This window comes from Numida meleagris, chromosome Z (genome assembly GCF_002078875.1).
Source record: "Numida meleagris isolate 19003 breed g44 Domestic line chromosome Z, NumMel1.0, whole genome shotgun sequence".
NCBI classification, from domain to species: Eukaryota; Metazoa; Chordata; class Aves; order Galliformes; family Numididae; genus Numida; species Numida meleagris.
The window spans coordinates 7,656,430-7,676,120 of NC_034438.1; the positions used below are offsets into that span (position 1 = coordinate 7,656,430).

General features: G+C 41.6%; 1 protein-coding gene across 9 annotated transcripts in view; it reads right to left on the reverse strand.

Moving 5' to 3' along the window:
- The window catches only part of UBAP2 (ubiquitin associated protein 2), a 91,700-nt gene extending 72,576 nt beyond the window's left edge, over window positions 1–19,124 (reverse strand). For 5 of the 9 annotated variants that reach the window (XM_021380010.1, XM_021380008.1, XM_021380006.1 and 2 more), the window contains exon 1: window positions 19,005–19,124. The gene's annotated coding sequence lies outside the window, so the exon portion shown is untranslated. The other 4 variants (XM_021380012.1, XM_021380009.1, XM_021380011.1 and 1 more) reach the window with 4 other exon arrangements.

A 19,691-nucleotide genomic window follows, 5' to 3' on the forward strand; every position in this document is an offset into this window, starting at 1 on the left:
ACTGAGACAGGCTGAAAAACCGTAACACTGCTGGGTCTAAATCTGTTCATCATTTATGGATTAAAGTTGTGTTTACATATTGGTACCTAAAAATTGTGACACACATTTCACGCGCTAGTTTCTCTACTTTCACCAAACAGCTCCTCAAAATAGTGAGATCCATGCTTTGGATGCGACTAGAGTACACACATGTTAAGACAAGGTTTATATTTGTAAGACATCTATAACAGATATGGTACACACTTGTGAGAGCCAGGCAATATGTGGATCCAGGAAAGGATGGGGCCTTTCCTGCATTTCCTAACACATGGTACGGTGCCTCTCTATCACAACTGTTCAAGCTATCGTTGTTTTTCAGGAGGAAAGGATCTTTTACGGAAAAAGGAAAGCACGTGAGACTTTGAAACACTCCTGGGGAATGGCGCTGTGTAGAAAGATCAGCCTGCCAGTCAGAACAGAGCCAGATAATCTTATGGTATCATGGGATCTTTAGGTAAGATCCTAATCTTGCTGACCACGCAGCACTGTGAGCAGCACCACGTGACAACAGGTCTGAAGCAGAAAAACAGCAAAGGTGAGAGCCTCTCTTCAGGAGTAGCACAGACTTGCTTCAGACGAGCATGGAAACGAACACACCCTCAGTTTGAAGTTCCCATCAAGCCAACAAGGTCATGCTATAATCTATTTAAGACACAAATCAGTTGTCTTAAAAGCATTGCAGACAGCAGCCGCAGCAAGCCCCTGAGCAGCTGAAGGGCTTTGTTGCGTTGCTGGCAGTGCAGCAAGCTGAAGTGTCCCACCATCCCACACCGGCTGCGCGCACATCTCACAGCCAGCCACAGCTGTGAGCTCCAGTGCAGCGGGGTGAAAGGAGGCAGATAGCCACTGCCTGCAAATTACCACAGTGACTAGGATGTCGAGCACTAAGTGGGATATTATTAATATAATTAATGAGATGGATCTGAACAAGACCATTTCCTTGCTCACAAAGCAGTTGTCATAGCAATGAGGAGGATATCACAAACCGATGAACTTAATTCTATCTGTAGATCAAATGAGAAAAGAAGATCTGAGACTAAGAGGAAGACAACTCTTAATTAAAAATCTGCTTAATAAAGATAAAAAAAATATTCAGACAAGCAGATGTTTTAGTTTCCATGCCAAGGTCTGGCTCAGGGCAAAAGTCCCTTATTCCCAGTTAATACTTTGACCTTGTAAATGTACTGAAACTCAAGCAAGCAGCCAAAACAGCTGTATTTGGAAGAAACAGATATATGTGAAACAAAACAGACCTCCAGAAGACTACTAGAAAAGCAGAACAAAGCATAGGAGATTAGAATTCCCAAAACTGTTGTGTAAAGAAAGTTACCACAGCCTCACAACAACAAAGATACACTTGTTTATATCACTGGAAAATAAAAGGTTTGTAATAATCCACTACCTCCAGAGGAAGACTGCCTTTACATAAATGAAAAAGGAAATAGAAACCCTAATCAGTATTTAACAGAACTTCAACTATGTTTAATGTCTCACACACTAAGATATGCAAATCTCAGCCAATAACTACACTTAAAAGTTGGAAGAAACAATCACTTGAAAGTAAAATCATCCCAAATCTCCAGGTTCTGTTGTACAGCAACCTAGACCAAAAGCAGATACATGACTGCCTAAGTCAGCATCAGTCCAGTAATAGAATGGCAACAGTTATTCTAGTGTCCAAAAACAGCAACTAAATATTGGTACCTATAACAAACTCTGCTAAGATTACGAAATTCCACCCCTACAAGTCTCCATACCAAAGTCATATTCAGCACAGCTGCATTTTGGCAGTGCATTTTAGAAATAAAGGAAGATGAAAAAGGAATCAAAGAGTAGTCGAAAGCATTATCAACACAAAAAGCCAGTTTATCATAATGTTTTCTTTGATCTGTTGTTCAAGTCTCCTTGGGCAAGAAATCTACACTCCGCAAGTCAGAAAAATCAAGATACACTGGAGATAAATCATCATGGCAACATGGCAGGTCCCGCAAGACACAGTGAATCTATTGATGAACTTCAGGGACAGACTCAACACCACAACACCATCTGCCTTTCAAAGAATCCTTCTGAAGTTGAATATTCACTTCCAGAATCTGAACAAAATACTTGCAGTTTCAATTCTCTTCCTGAGGCAGCCTCAAGCAAGCGATTTTCTTGACTCTGGACAAGGAGCCGCAATAAAGACTGCAGACATCTGTGTGAACACCATAGAAGCATGACTGCCCTTTCATCCTCTCATTAAAGCTACTCGATCAAGAGTCTACTGCAACAATAAGGTTGGGAAAAGGCTGCAGGACACTGTCTCATGATGGCATGACTACCATATATGTTCAGTGAGTCCAGATTTTATTGCTAGGGCAGTAGAGTGACAAGAGCATGAGGAAAAAGTATGGGGAAAAGATCAATGTCAGCATCAGTTCAATGCATCTTCCTCAAGTGAAGACTTACCTAAACAACCTCACAACTTTTATTACTGCTTGGAAAGGGAAAAGAGTTTACATGAGCCAAATGTTCTCAAGGAGCAGCGCTGATTACTCCATGTCTTGTACTGCCTCAAGCCAATAATGCCAAACCTCACTGTATGGATACTCGGAGGATTATTGTCTCATCTTACCTTATTTTATACTAAATAGGAAGAATATTGATGGCCAGGAGTAGATCTCCGTCACTGGCAGAACACTATAGGAGATAAAACTTGTACTATCTGTACACTCTCATGTTCCATGAAAATAAGGTTGCTGGGAGTGTCCAGCAGTCAGCACAAGGACCAGCTAAAACCCAACATATACACTTTCAGTTGTCATCTACAGCTAGGCAACTGTATACTCTTAACTACCTGTCTTACAACCAGCTAAGTAGCTGCTTAAAATTACTATTCTGCAATCCACTCGGTAAACCTGTAATTAGTGAAGAACACACCCCAGAGCTACAGAAATCAATCATTTCTCATCACCAGATTTAAACAAAACCTAATCTTAAGGATTACTATTTTTAAGCAAATGTTAAAAAAGAAAGACAAAGGGAAAAACAAAACAAACAGGTGCTACAAAAACAGAAAGCATTGTTTTGGGAGAAACAATTTTCAAAAGACTGAGATACAAAAAGGCTAGTCCTGTGTCCAGGGCACCTCTGAAAAGAGATGAGGTGGGGGCAGTGAACAGTGTATGCTTTTCATTAGTAGAGCAGGTGTCAGTCATGAAGGTTAAGTAATATCAGTAAGAAAATCTTCTAATCTCATACCAACCTTTGCTATTATCCTAGTGTTTCTGCTTAACAGATAATGTTTTTCATTTTCTTATATGCTGGTGATTATTCCAGTTTTCATCAAAAATCTGCCAACTACATCTAACAAACATCCTTGTCCTCATCAGTTCTTCACAAATATACAAATATCTGAGGCAACAAGTGCACTTATTCACACAGAAACTTCAGAAGGAATAATCTGTATTCCCCGATTTTTTTTTTTAATATACCAATGAAAGACAGTTATACTAAACATCAGAAAATCCTCTCTTTTTTCATACTACAAAGGTAATCTTTAGAATGTTAAAGAAAGAAAAACAACAAAAAACAGCAAAACCTGCCTAGTTTCACTGCTGTCACAGGACAAAAGTCACTAGTGATTCTGGGCAGCTGAAGAGCGCAGCATCCTAAAGACCCAGAGGACTCAGCCAGATGTTTCAGCTATCTATTTACCTACAAAGTCACTGTTCTTATCTTTTGCTGCCATCCTGCTAGAAGAACACCATTTTAGATAGCAACTGGCTGGATTTCTACACAGAAAAAAGAATAAAGTCTTGCTGCCTGTCCTATGTATAAACCCCATGTTTGCAAAGATTTGGCAGATGCATTAGTTATCTGCACTTAGCATCAACTGTAACAAAGCTTTAAGAAGCAGACACAGAAAGAATAACTGTATGTTATTTCCCTCTAGGCAATCCTACTATACTATACCGAAGACCAGAACACAGTTGTTGACATGGACTCGACAGAAAAAAGCCTTTGTTTGTCCACATAGAAATGTAATTTATAGACAATAGGAATTCTCTTAAAGCAGCAGCAATCAATGGGTATCCTGTAAGGAAGGGGCAACAGCGAGTTCACTATTGAAATACAGTTGTATAGTTCTCTGCCAGGAGATATTTAAAGAAACGTCCCTTCCTGATATTCTAGTACCTGAAGGAAAAATTATATACCAGTTCTTGCTGTCTTCCATGGATAGACTTCATTTCTTGACCTCCTTCAGAGAAATGACTTTTTTGACGCTAACCCTCTCTAAATACCACAACAGTCAAAGAGATAATCTCTTCCATCACTGACCACACCACACGCTCATCCTGAACTGTCAAGTTAATCACCATCTTGGGTTGGGAAGCATATTGAGGCAACAGTGGCTCAGAGGTTCCTGATGCTAGCCCAGCCACACACACACGTGCTACTTCCTCTTGATATGGAAGGAAAGCAACACTTCTATTTCCAGGTACTCTGGTCTCCTATTTTTAGCCTATGGAAATAGAATATTGGCCAAGCCGATACACATTATACACACAGTTCACTACATCACTACTATGTTCAGTGGTGAAGAATGAACAGTATTTGCAAATCTCTTCACATGTTTCTCTAGATTTGCCCCCAACAACAACAAAAAAAAAAAAAAAAAAGAAAAACCAGAGGATCAGTTAATGAAGAAAAACAAAGTTGGTAAAATTCCTTGGCATTTTCCCTCCCAAAGTTTCCTGAGTAACATCTAATGAAAGAGAACTACAGCATCTTCAATTTCCAACAAAGAGTCTGATAGCAGAACAATATTATGGCCTAGTCACCCCCTGCAACAAACACACAGATTGAATGATATTCTGCATTATTTACTAGGAGGCTTGTTAAAAAATATATTAACTAGTACTTCACAAAAGGAAAACTCACTGTAATGAGGAAAAACTGAACTAGCAGGTTTTTCAGGGTTGAAAATCATTACCTTCTGCAGATAGAACTAACATAAAGCCTTGCCAAAGTCACAAGTAAACCAAGGACAGCTGCACAGAGCGTGGGACAAAATCTCCAAACCAAAGTTTTAGTTCTACTGTGGAATTCCCCTTGATTGGGATTTGGCTGTTCCACCTGCAGTGAGGGTAGAACCCAAATCATTTATTCCACTACAATCAAGTTTCACCTTGCATCTAATACCACGCAAGTACAAGCAACCACCAAGAATGGCAGCCCTGCTCCCTTGCCCCTTAACCACATCATATAGCTACTTCCCTTCAGTCAGACTAACGATCCTGCAGCTGCAGATTGAGTCAGTTCAGGAAGCTGATCCGAGAGCAAGCTAAATGCCCTAAAACAAAATAGCAAGCCATTTGAATAAGCTCATCCAATGGAAAACTGTGTGGCTATACAATTGCTGTATCTAACATGTGATAGGGATCACGTCTGTGAGGAAAGGAGAAACTTGCACTTCAACAGCCACATGCCATCATCAAAAATGATATTTCTCGTTTCGTCTTCACAGGATTCAGTACAGCAAGACTTGATACTAATCAGGCCCTCTGCACATAACAACAATAAAAATCACTAAAAAGCCTTATAGAAAAAGAAAAAAACCCACCACAGACACCAAAACACACCAAAAGACTCTGCCAGCAGAGTGACCTTGAATACGTCACTATCTCAAAGCATACACACTCTTCTGATCACCAGTAAGAGAACAGGGACTTTTATGATCTTTGCTGAGAAATGCTTCTTCACGTCAAGGCACATGGATGCCTGTTAGCATTCATTAACTTGTAAAGAATAACCTTATAAATATTTGGATTTTCTTCTATCCAAGGAAGAAAGAAGGATATAATCAACCAACATGAGGACAATTTACCCAACATAGCATACATTTATCTAGAATTCACTTATTTCCCCAAAGCGCAGAAGTATCTCTCTGCATTCAGTTTTGGGCATTAATTCTAGAGACTCAAACAAGCTTAAAGCAATTTAACCAGCAAAAGAAATCCTTCCTGATTTTGTACATACAACTTAACCTTCACAGGACAAACGCACTTAGTGTCCATCCTTTCCTCATCAAAAGCACCACCTTGAAAGGGCTGCTCCTCTGCCAGTTCATTATCTCACTGCATTCCCTCCAAAGGGAGGAGGAAAGCCAGACAGACGTGTTTGGACAGAGAGTGCCAGACGACTTCGAAGTTCTTCATAAGGCACCTTTCACCAAAAAAGGTCACAAGGCAAAGTCTCCCCTTACGGTAAACTAGTAATTTGTACAGTTTTTTGTTTCACCTGAGCTGAGCTTGGGGGTCAGCTAGACTGTTTTATATTTATATGTTGACTGGGTCAGTTTAGAGCACATATATATATTATATATAAAACAGTTAAAGCATGGGGTACATCAGTATATATGTATGTATATATATGTACAAGCACAGGTGAGGAAACAGCTGCAGAGTAAGAACTAAACAAGTTAGATGTTATCCTCAACGAAAACACAGAAAGAGCATATGATCTTAGGTCATGCTCTGGTTATCAATACCACAAGGATAAAAGTATTAAGTAGCCAAGGCATCTCACTTATAACAGAATTACATCACTAAAGCTGCACTGTGGTGTATTCCTGTACTATGACTGACATTTCAAAACCACCATTACACACACCTCTAGTACCAATGTCAGCAGGAACTTTCAAAACTGTTTAAGCATGGGCTACCTCGGTACATATAGCACTAGCTACACACAAACATCAAGGACATGTCAGGCTCACATTTGTCAATATTGCCAGCTGTAAGGCACAACAGTCAAAAACAAGTATTCAGTGGATCACTGACCTATCAATTACTACAATTAAAATGAAGTTAGCTATAATCAGAATCTGAGTAATTCATGCAACAGAAAACCAAATGCTAGTTGTTAAAACACACACAAAAATAACTTATTAGGAAAATTAATCACAGTTCAAACTGATACCAAAACTAACAAAATATGATGTACTGCTGGGGCGTGGGGAGGGGCATGCTGGAACAAGTACTTAGTACTGTCAGCTTTGGCTACTGAACAGCAGAAACACATTTCAGCTACTTGCTCTGATGCAACTATCTGTATCTGAACAGCCTCTAACTGGGGTTATCCAGTTCAAACATTAAAACAAGTCCAAAAAGAACATGACAGCTGAAACCCAGATACTCCAAATGACAGAATGAAATACCTAACAGGAGCTCAAAGACAGGACAATATCCAGAGTGGAGAATCTTCTTTTACAAAGGATCTTACAAAGAAGGTGGCACATAGCAAAAGCACTCCGCGTAGGATTTTGTGCTACCAGCGACTCACTCCGCACCCCTGCTGTCCCTGCCCCCCTCCAGCTCACTCTTGCTTTACTGAACCACGCTCTCCTCAAACAGCTTCCAAAGGAATTCTCTGAATAGAAACAGATACGAGCAACAGGAGTAAAAATAGCCAAGTAAGAGCTGAGACATTTATGATGTCCTCAAACTTGCAGAAACATGCACAACTGCCTCAAAAAAGGGCACCCAGTTAATTCATAATACCATTGACAATGAGGAAGTAAGTAGAAAGTGTCGTTATAAAAAAAGGTTGGAAGGGGAGGGGATAATTAAGACTTGCAACACCATCGTCAGATCACATTACTACACTCAAGACAAAAAGCAATGGTTAAGTTACAAGCCACAAGTGATATGAAAGCAAACACACTAAGTAACCAGTAGGTTGTGCCTGTGAGATACGTTAAAAGCTCAGCAAATCCCTGAGTCTAGCTTCAGAGTTTTGGTAGCAACAGTGAAGACCTACGATACCATTCCTACACCTTCACATAGCCCTGCTTCCTGAGCTAGATACCTGGGGAAGAACAGTGAGACCAATACTTGGCAAATAGATGCTTATTCAAAAAAGAAAAAAAAAACCTGAAGTCTTACTGAAAAAAAAAAAACACTTTTAAATAAAAAGTAGGATATTCTAGAATATCTTCCCGCAGTTTCCCCCAACACCATGGTATTTCCCAAAGTTCATCTTGAGAGAGGAATCTATCAAAATAAAACCTTTTTTTCAGCAAGTTACACCACTGAATAAAGAGTTCCCAAACAAGCAAGCTTCTAAGGCAGTATTACTGGTTTACTTCCTTAACAGTCTTGTGCTTTTACTCTGCATAAAATATTGATGGAAACTCATGGCCACTAAGTTCAGTTTAGTTTTCCAAAAGTGAGAAGCAGAGCCTTTTTTTCAAACTTTCTGTCAGGTGCTCAGAGATGAAGAAACAAAAAAAAGAGTTGAAAAACACACTAGAACGTTTTCATTTCTCTGCTCATTCTGGATTGCTCCTTCCATGGTGATGAGCAGTGTTAGCATTTATGTAGCTTTACTAGTTCCCTATGACATTAATCATGATTTTGACCTCCTCCAGTCAGAAAAATGAGGGCTCTCAGTTTCTCTCTAGTGAGCTTCTTTTTAAACAAGATCACCAAAGAGATGAGCTAGCTTATTTATATTAACTGCAGCATCTCAACCTTAGCACACATGAATTCTGAGATTGCGTTTGGAATAACATATTCTCTTAATTGCAGCATAAAACTCTAGCAACAGCACTAAATAATACAGGTATCAGCTTCAGATATTATACTGTACCTATAAAAATGTCACTGAACAAATGCTTGGCAATGACAGTCTTTTAAGCCACTTCAGCTGATACGTTGTAAACATCAATTTTCCCCCAGCAAAACAGACTGCATATACATGAAAGTCAAGCAAGGGATGAGCAAGGGATAAGCAAGATAAAACATCACAAGCTTTAAAAGTTACACTATCAGGCTAAGTAAGAACTTCTTAGTCACAATAATAATTTTCAGTCATTTACAGAATGTTATGAAGAAATTCAAGTGCAAGAGGGGACTTGCTGTAAAAGCCAGGATGACACTGTAAATAAACAAAGAAAGCAAATGTAAGCAAGCTTTAAATGCAGAACATTTTAAATGTGTTCTCAATTTAACACACAAAGGTTGTTTTTGTGTTTAGTTAAGTATGCTGCCCAAAACATGGCTTTTAAAAACTGGTAAGAGCAACCCGATACACTGGCATAAGGTGAAGATAACACTAATTAAGAAGAAAAAAAATCACACCTCATCATTTCACACACCTCGCCCAATAAAAGTGAAATCCCTTATAAAGAATACACGTTGAAAAAAGGGCAGCACCCGCCAAAGGCTGTAATTAGCAGCAGGTAAATGGCTAAAAAACACACAGTGTCTCCTTCCAGACACTGATACATGCGTGTCCACAGGAGTCTGGGGAGGTCTTTACAAGCATATGAACCTTGTAGGTATAGGTACTGCTTTTCTGGTCCCTACATTTTCCCTCATCTAAAATTTGAAGCACCATACCTGCCAACCCTTTTGCTGCTCTCCAAAGCTGCAGGGCAGAAGGTATCACCATGACTGTAGTTTTGATAATACATGAAGTCTTAAGTTGTTGACATTTGTTGTCACGGAAATTACTGTAAGATCACTGCTACATCGCAGGCATTTCTCTCCTCAAATACAAGAAACTCACAGAATGTGATAAAGCAGCTCTCAACACATTATGTATAAACAACACTGAATATGTGGAACCCTAGACAGCAATTTTAACAAGATATTTTACTTCCACTTATTTATGAAAGTCCATTTGAACAGATATGAACACAACCAAGAACAACATTGAGCTCCATACAGACTTTTTTTTTTCCAGGGGAAAGAGAAGGGGAAGGAAAAAGCATGTTTAAATAGATTATCTTGTTCCCAAAGCCAGAGACATAAGGGAACTTCTCTTAAGCCTTTCTAACTTCTCAAAAGTTATTTACACTTCAAAAACAAAAAAAAAATCACAGAATATAAAGACCTTCCATATCAGTTTGATGTTATTAAATATTATTAATAAATATTAATGTTCTAATATGCAACAACATTTGAGAACAAAGAACTTTGTTCAACTGAATTATTACAATTCCCATCAAATTATGAAATAAAAACAGAGCCGAAAGAACACAATGGAATGAGGTGAGCAGAAAAACTAGAATTAACTTGGGGAATCAGAAATCAACCGCATACACTCGTGTGAATCCACAGGAGGTTGTAATTTTACTTGAGAGGCAACTATAAATAAATGTTTATCTGGGACTCATTTGGCAGTAGAGATTTCAACATGGGTGAAACACAAGTTGTTGTTCAAAAGCTAGGGTACACTGATGTCAATCTAAAGTTCTTTTCCTGTATGCAAGCATTTATTTAGCCAAATTTTTCTACAGAAATATCCAATTGCTGTGGAAGATTTGAAACCTTAAATCCAGAGTTCCTTTTAAAGGAAAGTCTAACCCTCAGTACCAAGAACTATCTTCTATCATCACAGTGATGAGTATTTCTAAACAACAATTTAATACTCAATGTGTTTTATTACATTCAGTTTCTATTACAGACAAGTACAATACTTTCAGTTAGCTTTCAGATTCTTGGAGTCATTATGTTTCAGATTTAAATTCAATTGAAAAAAAATCAAGGCACCTTCTTTAAGACGAGTTTTAGCAATTTTTTTTTATTATTATTCAAAACTTATCCTTAGTTGATTAAAATCTTCAGTTTATACAGTTTCAGGAAAAAATATACTGCTGGCTTCCTTCCACACTTTATTAGAAACTTGGGTCATTTTTAAAATAATACAACTTTTGAATCAAAGGAGTGGATGCTAAATACAGTAGGTCAATATTTCAACAAAATTTGATACACCTTAGAAGCTGAACTACTTGGAAATTCAATTTTAAACAGGCTGGAATAGCTAAGCCTGCCACTTCTTCCACACTGCTCCTTTAAGATTCAAGAAAGCAGAGCTCCCCACTATTCTACCCATAAAATTTCATGACAGTATAAACGCAACAGAATCACAATATATCCAAAAGTACCTTTGGAAAAAAAAAAAGTGTAAAACTCTACTTGCAGTCTTTCAGCCATTGTTGTCAGCTGAATCTTTGTAGGCTTTAACTATAATAAAACACATAGAGCTTAGATTCTCGATTTAGCAAATGCAAATCTAAGCTCTGCTTACTTGTGGTGTCTTCACCAGGAAGAGAAATTGAGACGTTTAAAGTCACAGCTTTTCAGGAAATGTACAGGGCAAGGCAGGGGTTAACAGTTTAATTTTAGTAAACAAACAGACTAAGTCAATCTCTCACCATCATTACAGTGCCAAAAGATAGCTTACTCCTTTTTCCATTCAATGTTTTTCCCTCAAAAAAGAACAAAGATAATACCTTGGGAAAAAAAAGTATTTCACAGTTATTCTGTTCATATATAAACTTATGAAAAAAATGGTAACTCATCAACACTGCGCTACACTTACATGGAAATGCAAAACAAGAAAGCACGTCCATGAATGGCAGGAGAAATAAGACAAAACAAACCTAAACTTCCCATCTTGCACGATAGCAGCCCTAGCTAACAGAGCAGCATCAGTTCTAGACAGAAGCGCAGTCACAAGACCAAGTATTTCAGCGCGTCGACAGAATCACAGAATCGTAGGGGTTGGAAGGGGCCTCTAGAGATCATCGAGTCCAACCCCCTGCAAAGCAGGCTCCCAACAGCAGACACAAGGGATGCAGGGAACAAGTACCTCATCCTCTCCCCAGCTATGCTAACTCCAGGAACAGGGAGCCTTGCTGTTTCATTGCATATGTTCATTGCAGCTCAAAGCAGGAATTTTGTTTGTTTGCAGAGACACACCTAAGGTTCCCCAGCATTAATGACTTCATTAGCAGCCAGACTCCAGGTACCTTGAACAAGAAAATCAAAGTAGCAGCCCATTCTATCAGAACAACAACATACAAACTCTTACCCCACTTCTGTCCCTCCCCAAAGCTGCCATGTAATCACCCCAAGACACATCCTCCTCCTTCTGCTCATCCACGCACCACTCATTTTGTCTCTCAACATACTTCTTCATGACCTGTTTAATCAGAGGGAAAACACCATCAAAAGAACATCCAACCAATCCTAACTTTTCCCTCATGCTGAGCAGTAACTGGAAGGGGCAGAAGAGTTGCATGTCAGCTCTCAGCCACTTCTGTTGATAAAGGAATCACAGCCATAAAACCAGTTCCTGGTCACCCACTGCTCCATCAGGTCCTGATGAGGAAAACAATGACTACCCCACATCTCAACTCTCCCGTTTGTTCTCTCCTACATTCAGTTCCCATCAAACAGCTACTTCTTGTTTGCTAGATGGAAAAGCTTTTACTTAGCATGGTCTGACTCAATGTTAGAAACTTGCTTGTTCTAGCCTGCAAGGCAAGATGTGTCACAGTATGCTTTTATGCTCGAATTTTGCTTAGATATTAAAATCAGACAAAATTGGACGGTTCTGAGGTTCCTTGCCCTATGTTTCAGTGTATTTTCTAATGACTAGGTAATTTTATAACTCCAGAAACACTTAGTCCACCCTCTATTTATGTTATTTTAATGGATTTTTTTTTACAAAGGAATATACAAAAGTTGAAAATTTCTTTCCTCCCTCACTCCCATGACTCAAGTACTCAGAGCACTCCCCAGAAATTATCACAAACAGCAACACATAAGTCATAAATATTTGAGGTAAGTTTCCTAGCAGAAATTAAATCTCACTGGTGTTTCATTTCAGAGGACTGTACCAAAAGAGCTGTCCCAGCATTTCTCAGATTCAAGATCCCTCACTGTGAAACAGCTTTAGCCACCTAACTTCATTTGAACCTTTATCCACAGTTGTGGAGGTCCTGGGGAGTTGAAAGAGTAGGAAAAAGAGGTAGATCCCATTCACTTTTTGCTTTACCTGGATTTGCCTAATTCCATAAAGTTCTGGGTTTATTCTCATTAAAAAATACTTTTAAAAATCATTTAATTGCATAAAGCTTTGTAAAATTAACTGCTCAGTATACATAAGTACAGTAAGAATTTTGTCTAACTTTTCTTAAACACTATGTGCACGTTAAACCACCATTTACAATCCACGTAATCCCTAGACAGAACATACATAGGTAGGACTTGGGCAATTTTATCACTCTCAGGCAATCAAACGTTCGACCTGTTTCCCTCGCAGAGCTACCAAATTACAATCCTCAGTTCAGCTAGCGCCAAGACACCCAATTACTCCTTATCTTCAAATGCAGAAATAACTCGGATTTAAAATATGCACCTTAATCCATTTCATAGCATTCTTCTATGTGCACATCCAAAACCCATTCACCTCTCCACCTATGAAGACTCAAAAACAACAGGTTACCACCATCCTTCTGAAATTCAATCCTTCATTCACTGCCTTCCCAAAGGTAAGTAAGAAAACGGGGCCTTAAGTTTGCCTGAAGGACTACAGATTTGTCAAGTAGTTTAACCCAGAGAAGGCAAGAGCCAAGGGCAGAAGCTCTCACCAATGTCTACAAATGCCCAAAGGAAGGGTGCAAAGAGGACAGAGTCAGGCTCTTCTCAGCAGTGGCTGGTGCCAGGACACAAGGCAGCGGGCACCAAGTTGAACACAAGAGGCACCATCTGACCAAGAAGAAATGCTTCTTTACTGTCCAGGTGACTGAGCACTGAAATAGGTTGTCCAGAGAAGTTCTTCAGTCAGTCTCCTCCTCCTCAGTCTTCAACAGTCTTCAATGTGGTTCTGGGCAGCCTGCTGCAGGAGGCTCTGCCTGGGAAGGGCTTGGAGCAGCTGATCACCAGACAGTCCCTGCCAACCTCAACCAGCCTGTGGTCATGTAAAGTAAAAAGGGAAGAAAGTGTTGAAGTTGAAAAGTTGTTATCAAAAATGCCCCACAAGCATCAAGCTCTAGCTTCTCTGCTCAGACAGTCACAAAGAAAAGTGAAAGTCTAGTCGCTTCAATTCAGCCAGACAGTGCAAGAGTCATTAAGACCTCAATCCAGCAACATATACTGCTTCACCAAGAGACGAGATGGTAGACAATGAAAACTGGAGCATACATATAAAGTCACATGGAGTTTCCTACTTGCAGTCATAACAGAGAGATATTCAAGAAAGAAAATATGCATCTTTTCCTAAGATGCACAGAAAAGTTCCTGGATATGGCTGTTATCTGAACATCAAAAAGCAGCACAGGTCAAGGACATGTATCAGAAGCCACAAACTTTCCTGAAACACTTAAAACAACTTTTGCATGCTTACTAACTTGCTTTCACCAAGCTTTTAACACTATTTCAACCTCCTCTGAACTGAATTTCAGATGACTACCTTATAGCACTTCACCCATGTTCAAAACACTCAGAAATCCATTCAGTCGCTATTGACAGAAAGTGAAGCCCAAAGCTGGAAATGTAGCACTGCTCCTCAACAAATGTAGGCACCTGAAGTTAACATCAGTAAGCAAGGCCACTCTTCTACCAGTGTCAGAATGAGATGATGCCTGAAGAACATGCTACTGAAAGTTGAAATTAAAGCCCAGTAACATAAGTCACCTATTCCTTGGGGTACAACCCATCCAAAGCACAGACCAGAGTTTCCCAAATACAGTATATTACATGCTCTCTATGTACAATCCTAGTGTTTGGTATCAGGATTCCTTTCATATTCACACTGCTAAAACAGCATCTATGAACACAGAGATTTTTTAAAAATCAAGGAAGAATGAAAACGTAAGATTTCAAACAAAAAATGCATATATCAATAATTACCTCCAAATATAGGGAAGCAAAGGCAATGTGAAAATAAGAAATACTACAGGCCTAGTGTTTACCGCCTAACAGCCATGATTCTGGTAGCATTTAAAACCAAATGGAAAAAGAAAATAAAGCTTTAAAAATCCATATGCTCCATTCCATATTACATCAGCCATTCTCAAAATACTTAAAACAAATACAGTAGCAAAAAAAACAAATACTTTTCTCTGCTTAAGATGAATCTCAATACGGTCTCTAAAGCATAATTCTCCAACTTCTAGGAACAATATTGTAGTCATAGGAAATACAACCAAAGTGTTCTACTTGAAGCCACAGCAGAATTGTAGGACCTCCTTTTTGTGCAGCTAACCATTAGGAATATTAAGAAACACGGATTACAGGTATAGAATTAAAGTTTTACACCTTCAACCACAGGGCTGTCTAACATAGTAAGGACTTCTTTTCCATTAAACCAGGTTAAAGAAGGGCAAATCCAATGGCTCAAATCTTCACATAACTTGAAATTCAAATACTAAATGATTCTGCTGAATCTGCATCTCCTGCAGATCTGGAATAAACTGTTTCCTGTATGATAAAGCAAAAAAAAAAATAAATAATGTTCACCACACAAGTACTATGTAGGGCAAGCCTTAGGTCTTGAGAAAGACCAGAGCTCTCTCAATACGGGAAACACTTCATTGTTTTTAATGCAAAAAATACTACAACTAAACAGGTCAGAGACTCCTCCACGCTCATCTGCTGGAAAAATTGATTTCTACAAGCTGGGGAGGGAGGAGAACAACTCTCAACAAGTTTACCTTCCAAAGAAGGTAAAATGAAGAAGTTTTCACAAAGATAGGCAGACAAAAGAATTTCCAGGGACCTGAGAAACAGCTCCACTCAAGGGAGCTGTGCAAAGTTGTTCATATAACCTATCCTGCCAGTTTTATAATCTCAAGAGAACATCAATAAAACAACATGCTCAGCAAAAGAGTTACAATGCAGTAAAAGCAAGCTGAGCAAGCGATGAGATCTCAGGCATCAGACCGTATCACCTTTAATCTGTCTTAAGTCACTGTTCACTCTTCAGAGTATTGAGAAGTAATGCAGCAAAAGAGCTGCAAGTAACTCGTGAAACAGATTGAAGAGCCCCTGGTTGGACTGAGAGCCCAGGGGGCTGGTGAAAGTTACAGAGCACAACTTCCGTGTTAGAAGAGAGCACAGAAACCTTTTGTACAATTTTTGGAAAATAAGAACATTAAGTAATTGCAAAGGAGCTACTTCACAACCTTTCATCCCAGCTCTCATTTTAATGAGCATAACCTGTTTATGGAAGCTGTATGAAAAACAGCCCAAGTTCAAGCCAGGTCCCCAAAAATCAAACAGGATACAGTGGCCTACAAACCAGCAGACTGTATCAGGGAGAAAAAGAAACAAAATAAATTAAATGTTAAAAAGAGCCAGCAGACCACCAACACTGAGGTCACATTATTACTTGTATTTCCTCTCGCACCTGCCACTCAACAGTTTTGAAGTACACATATGTAACTCAAAGTTTCTTTTAATCTGGCCTCTTGTAAAGGAGACAAGTCACTCAGCTTCTCTTTTACCAAGGTCAAACAAGGCTGCTGCAAACCTGCAAACAGAGCACAGTTTTTCAGAGAGCTGCTCCTGTGCTTTTACCTAACATGAAACAAAAATAAGAAGATCCATATTTGTATTCTTTCTTATTCTACTGGTACTAACCATAACTGAAATTACAAGTAAGCATTCATATTAATGCCAGTTATTAACATAATATCAATATTCTGCTACACAAACATTTCTCAAGTACTATTAATCAGCATTTTATTCTGCTATGATCACTATCACTAGGGGGACACCAGCAACAAATAAAAGACACCATTTTTGGCATGTTTCATGAGAAAAACATCACATAAAAGTGCCTGGAAGAAGAATAAAACAAAACACCTCCCCCTACAATCCCAAAAGCACAGCAAAACAAAAACAGAAACAGCAGGTTATGGTAACCAACAAGACTTAGTTGTTGGGATTCTCCTTGGCTTCCCTTACATTTTTGTGGTAAATCTGCACCTCCAATCTTGAATAGTCAAGTACTTTTGCAACTCAAGGCACCAGGAGGTTTTCTGAGGACTAGTCAAAACAACAGAAGTGAAACAGACCAAGTTTCTGAATTTCTGTGCCTTATTTGTTGTTGTTATTATTATAAATGCTTTTTTTTTTTTTTTAAATCAGTACACTGATAAAACTGCAGCTAGAACAAAGGAGAACAGAGCATTCCCACCCCTCCCTCCCTCCTCCAAGTAACCAAGACTGCTGAGGTTATAAACAAAACTTGCCCATTTTCCAGACTACACATCAAAATCAGTTTACACCAGTTAATCCAGTTTCTCCGTGTAAGATTCCTGGAGTCCCAAAACATCATTAATGCTGCAAAATGATTTAGCCTACCTTGCTTTAAAGTTACCTAGCATAAGGTTAAAAATAAATTCTTTAAGCAAGTTAGGTCAAACCACTGCAGAGAGATCAGGCTCAGGTATAAGTAGTGAGTCACTCAGGTAGAAATCCAAACCCAGATTCCATCAGAGATCATGATATAACTGACAGAACTGCTAGAAGGGTCTGGCAATTTTTTTTTTATTTTTTGTTTAAAAAAAAAAAAAAAAAAAAAAGAGGTTTCTAAAAGCTTAGCTGATGCTGTTTTCTGTGAAGGGCTCCACTCCAACGGAAAGTCCTGCTCAAGGCCTGCACATCCTCCCCCTCCCTTTGCTTCACTCACATCCAACTCCAGTTCCTCTCCTTGAAAAAAAAAGAGCCACTCTCACACCAGGACAGTCCCTTCATTTCAGCAACTGCCATCCCAGAGGGTACTGCCTTGATCTGCTGCTTTATTATAGGCCTCCATCACTTGCTCTAACTGAGATGACTAGGGCTTGATCACTGCTCAGTGCCTGGCCCTAGCGAGCTTCTCTCTACATATCTCAACACAAAGCCCCAACTTTCTCTTTCACAAAGCTCCTCTGAACACAATCAAGAGGACTGTGAGTGCTCTGACTTCGCACACCTGTGCAAGGCTGCAAGCCACAGCACTTGAGCGACGCTCAGGTGGCATTAAGCAGCACTGAGGGCATCACAGCATGCCTTCCTACATCTACTTCACCTTACAGTGTTCAGATCCAGTGTGACTTCAAGGTGCACCAGATCCCCCTCTACACTCACTTTCTTCCAGAAGGGTTTCTCTCAGTCCACTTTCCGGCCGTAATTTCCTTCAGCAACAATAGCGAACAACTTTTTTTAAATTATTATTAAAAGTAATCTAACCAAGCTCCATTGTAAAGCCCTGCCAGACTTCCCACACATACCCAGGGCCACGGAGGCTGGGTACCACGGAGCACGGCCCTTCTCCAGCCCTGTCCTCACGCAACCTGCTGCCAGCCATCCCAAGCCGTGCCCCTGACACGGCAGAGCCTCATCCATATAAAGGCAGAGCGCAGCCAGCGCGGGGAGGACGCACGGAAGCACAGCCTGGCACGGGGCTCAGACAGGAGGTGTCCCACCAACACGAACCCCGGCACCACACGCAGCTGAGGTCCCAGCCGCCCCCCACCCCGACCCCCCCCCGGCCTCGGCCCGAGGAAGGCGGGAAGCAGCGCACCTCGGGGCTGGGCCGCCGCCTCGCTCCTGCCCGCACCGGGGCTGGGGGCCCGGCGATACGGGGCAGGCCGCGGCTCCTCAAACAGCGGGCGGTGGGGCGGGCGCCAGCAAAAGTAGGGCAGAGCCGCGCGGCCCGGCCTCGCCTCCCCCCGCCGGCAGCGCTGAGGGGCGGCTGGGCCCCGCCGCCCCCGGACAAAAGCGGCCGTTGGGCCTCGGCGTTGCGAGGGCGAAGTGGCGGGGGGTGGGGGGGGCGGGGGGAACACGCAACGGCCGCCTCAGAAGGTTGAGGTTATAGGGAAGAGCGGCGGGCCCACAATCCCCCACGCGATGCGGGGGGCTGAGGGGAAGCGGGGGACGGCAGCGCGGCACCCCTTCGGCCCCGCGCCCCGCGGTGCCCCCCCGCTCCGTACCTGCCCAATGTGCTCACAAAGCAGCAGCAGCAGCGGCGCCCACCCGCGTCACGTGACCGCCCCTCGCGCCGCTCCCTCCTCCTCGCCTCCACGCGCGCGCGAGGCCGCTCCCCCGCCACGTGACGCGACGCCGCGCGCTCGCCCACCGGCTCCTCGCTCCCCCCCCGCCTCCTCGCGCCGTGGCCGCGCCTCGCCCCTCACACACCACCAGCGCGCGCCCATCCGCCGTCCCTTCCGCCTACCCCCAGCACCACGTGAGCAGGGCGAGGGAGCGCGGCCCCTTCCCTGTCACGTGACCGGGGCTCCTCCTCCCCGCGCGCCGGAATGGGCGGCTGGCCCCGCCCACCGAAGCTGATTGGTTTCGGGAGCCGGCCGGCCGTGGGGAACGCGGGACTCGGGGCCGGTAGCGGGCTGACAGCCATAGCCTGGTCCCCTCTGCTGGCCGCTCTGCTTTGTATACTTGTGGTTTTGCATTGCACGTGTTTTTTGCCTCCTCCAGACTCAGCAGCCCCAGTTCCCTCAGCCGCTCCTCACCAGGCCTGTGCTGCAGGCCCTCCGCACCTTCATCCCTTCTCCGGACACGCTCCAGAGCCCCAGCGTCCTTCTCTTAGTAAGGGGCCCAAAACCGACCAAAGTTATGTTGCAGATGAAAGCCCATGCAGGTTGCTGAGCTCTGTCCGTTACCATCAGTGCTTCACTCCCAGACAATGCTCAGCCCATGAGATTTGAGTTTTCCAGAGCTCCCCTGTTCCTTCTCCGCTCAATGGACCAGAGGCATCGTCACAGACATGTTAGATATCCCCAGCTGTCCTTGTGACCAGAGAGAATCAAAAGACTTCTTTACATCTGTCTCTGTACTTGCTGAGAGTAGTGCCTGGATGGTCATCAGGTG